Here is a 3,842-nt window from a genome sequence, read left to right on the forward strand (position 1 = left end):
GACGGTTTCCCAGATTTGTCAGCATTCCTGTTCCAGGTGTGCTGCTTACGAGTTTGATACCCATATACAGTGAAGAATGCATCAGCCTTGTTCACCATTTGGCTGGCATCCCTTACCTGGCAGATTTTAAGCTGAGCCATAAGTTCAGCAGGCCACGACTTTTCTAGCTGTGTGCACAGCATAAGATCAATTATCCCCTCATGCGTGGAAGGAGTTTCATCTTTCTCCATCCATTCATCTAAGTAAGCAGTAAGCCGATCAAGAAACTGAAAGGCAGTCTCCTTTTCTTGTAAACGAGCCCTCATAAACTGACTCTTGGCGTCATCAACCGTGAGACCGTACGCTTTGACGAATGCGGCCTTCATCATTTCCTACATGAGATTGTCTGCACGAATTCTGTGGAGAATATCAAAGGCAGGGCCCTCAAACAGGCTAAGAAACTGAAGCCGCTTAACTGCCTCATCCAGCTGGTACAGCTGAGCCATGTCTTTGAAGCGAGCTATGAATGGCTCGATTCGCTCGCCTTCCTTGTATGGAGGAAGCTTGATGTGTGGGGTCATCAAAACATGTGCAGGAAGAGTGCTCGTGGAGCTTGGGTTAACTGCACCAGATGTGTCTGAAGCCAAGAAGTCTCGCTTGAGCCTCAGCATCTCAAGTTCATGTTTTTCGCGTGCCTCACGCTTGGCACGTTCGTGTTCTCGCTCGTATTCACGTTCTCTCTCACGTTGTTCTCACTCGTACTCGCGTTGTTCTCGCTCGTACTCGCGTTGTTCTCGCTCGTACTCGCGTTGTTCTCGCTCGTACTCGCGTTGTTCTCGCTCGTACTTGCGTTGTTTTTGCTCGTACTCACGTTGTTTTTGCTCGTATTCACGTTGTTCTCGCTCGTGTTCGCGTTGAATTCTACGCTCTTCGCGAACATCATTCTCACGTTGCTGCTTGTAACTAAACTGAGAGAGTATATACTCTTTAACTTCTCTGGGGTCACTAAGCCCCATATCTTTAGCTTCCTGTACATAGACGTTGGTAGACATGATGCTAACTCAGTCTGAGTGAACTAAAGACTAAGTACTGACTGCCATTTTGCAGAAAAATGCCAATAATCAGGAGTAAAGAATATAGGCACAAGTTAGTGGTGACCAGTTTTATCTAGTTAAACTGGTAAAGAAAATAAAAAAAAATAACTGACTGTGGAAACTATTACATAAAAATAAAAGAAATGTATCATTAATCACCAGTAAGATAGTGCCTATAGACTTTAATGATAAATACCTAAGTATGAGTGAGTATTATCTCGTTAATAACTTTAGAGCTAGGAGTTAATATCCTGGAATGAGGTCGCGAGATGTCAGTTTTTTTTTTTTTTTTGTGGATTTAACAGTTAAAGAATACTTTAAATTCATTCATTCATTCATTGCCAGACACCATGCATCCCAGACGGGGTGGCCAAGGGCTTAGAGTTCATTGTTTTACAGGGAGGGGCACTAATCCTCCACCAACCCAACTTGACGTAGGGATGCCAACAGCATCTGGTGTTCCCAGGCGGTCACCCATCCAAGTACTAACCAGACCCAACGTTGCTTAACTTCGCTGATCGAACGGGAAGCGGTGTACTCAACGTGGTATGGCCGTTCTTGAAAATATGGACAATGAACTGACTTGTGAAATCAAGCAGTAAGTGATACTTTATGCCGGTTTACTTCGCCGATTCTCTAAGGACGAGAATTTATAAACTTTCTCAACAGTAAACAGCAGAGACTAATTACTCACGAGTGCTGTTTGTAGTACCGTTAGCCTCTCGAGAAAGTGACTCCACCCCTGACAATCAATAACTAATACTAATAGTAATAAGCAGGCTGTTGCCGGTGCATTAACTCCAAGCTGGCACAACGGATTTAAGTTTAGTACAAGAGGACTGGCCTAAGTATCAGTTTTGAATAATACAAAGCATTTATGCAAACTAGGAGTGGCAAGTAAAATAAGCTTAATGTGGAGAAATAAAACACGAGTTTACATTACATTAAGCTCAAGATAAAGAACTGTAAATTTTTTAATTACGATGAAATAAATTTACGTTACATGAGTCTCAAATGAATTCAAAATAACAAGGAGAATACATTCATTCGCTCATTCAAATGGTAACATTTAAACCTAGGAAAAACGAAAAGAAATACTGATCAGTGGAGGAGGCTAAGCGGAAACTGGGCGTCGGTGCGTAGGACAGATGCTGCACATGCTAAACCTCTCGCCGATTCACACTAGGTGGAGATCCAGGAACTCGCTGTACAACGGCGGCGCTGCTCCACGCTGGGCCAATGAACCTGCTCTCATGGCGCTCTAATCCTGACTAAGTTCAAATTATGGAAGAGGGCGAGGGCTGGCCGTGTTTGGCTCAAAGGTCAACGGAAGGAAAATGAAAGACATATGCTCACAATAAATCACTCAGCGAAGGCGCTAATGTCGCGCACAAGGACGATCACTTATGAAACACTGAAAAATGTTCTGAAAACACTCCCGATTGGGTGAATACGAGGACGGTTAAACTGAGTGATAAACAGTGAGAATTCCACTAGAATTCGTGGTTTTCCCACTGATGAGGAATGTGGCGAATTTATAAACACGCTCGCGCCAATTCGTGACACCTACGTCGGATAAATATTTATGTAGGCGATGGCTGAATGGGTATGTCCTCCTCCCTCCATTATATTAAAATAGATCCATGAGGAAACAGTTCTCTCACACTGGTGGAGCAGATCCAGGAGGAAAAGTTTAGTTCCTTTCGTATGGGGAAAGAGGGCAACGAAGGTTACAGAAGAGGCCTGCCTCATAAGAGTGAGTGAATAGAGGTCCAGTGGGAATGAGTAATTTCTGCTGTGTATAAAAAACCCATTGGTTATTATGGAAGCCTCATTGGAAAAAATAAACCCATTGGTTATTATGGAAGCCTCATTGGAAAAAATAAACCCATTGGTTATTATGGAAGCCTCATTGGAATTCGATATATATGCCTAACCTGTCTACCATAACAGAGAGAGAGAGAGAGAGAGAGAGAGAGAGACACATAGTGAGACAGAGACGCGAATCAGCCACTAGAAAGAAGACTGTAGTACACGTTATGAAACAATGATAAAAAAAAAAAAAGGTTCAGGAATGTTAATAATTGTACATTAACTCTTATTTCTTTGCGATCGAGGGACAGGATATGAGGAAAGGCAGCAGCAAAATTGGAGAAGCCTGCGAGCAAGTGAGAGGTGGATTTGATGACGATTGGGGAGCAGGTGCAAATGAGTTGGGAAGTTAGGGTGGGGGGGGAGGTATTGCAAATTGAAAAAAATAGTTGAGGGAGATGAAAAAAAAAAAATGTGGATGGGATCGAAAAGTGGTTGCGATGAAGTAAAATGGATAACATGAAAAAAAGCGGAAGGTTCTGTGGAGAGGAATGGAAGGCTGGCAGTGAATGAAGGAAAGGAAGGTTGGCAGTGAATGAAGAAAAAGGAAGGCTGGCAGTGAATGAAAGAAAGGAAGGCTGGCAGTGAAGGAAGGAAAGGAAGGTAATGTGGAATGGGATGGAAGAATGATTAATTTTACAGGTATGCTTTGGAATGATTAATGAGAAGTGGGGGAAGGAAGGAGATGTACGGGAGAGAAGAAGCCACACAAGGGAAGACGAAAGAGAGAGAGAGAGAGAGAGAGAGAGAGAGAGAGAGAGAGAGAGAGACTGCGGTGGATGACAGTAGTAGTAGTATTGAAGGATGGAGGGACGGGAAAATAAAAAGGCAGTAGCAGTGAGAAAACTGAATTAAAATAACAGGGAAGCACAATCAAAAAGGAAGAGAAGAAAAGGA

At 43.0% G+C, this 3,842-nt stretch overlaps 1 non-coding gene across 1 annotated transcript; it reads right to left on the bottom strand.

Moving 5' to 3' along the window:
* Nucleotides 1–1,514: 1,514 nt before the first annotated feature.
* On the bottom strand, nucleotides 1,515–1,633 carry LOC145409564 (5S ribosomal RNA). The gene has a single exon (XR_013899130.1). It is a non-coding gene; the product is annotated as a 5S ribosomal RNA (ribosomal RNA).
* Between the last annotated feature and the right edge of the window lie 2,209 nt (nucleotides 1,634–3,842).

This window comes from Coenobita brevimanus, chromosome 81 (assembly GCF_032717465.1).
Source record: "Coenobita brevimanus isolate Jiangsu-jjx chromosome 81, ASM3271746v2, whole genome shotgun sequence".
NCBI classification, from domain to species: Eukaryota; Metazoa; Arthropoda; class Malacostraca; order Decapoda; family Coenobitidae; genus Coenobita; species Coenobita brevimanus.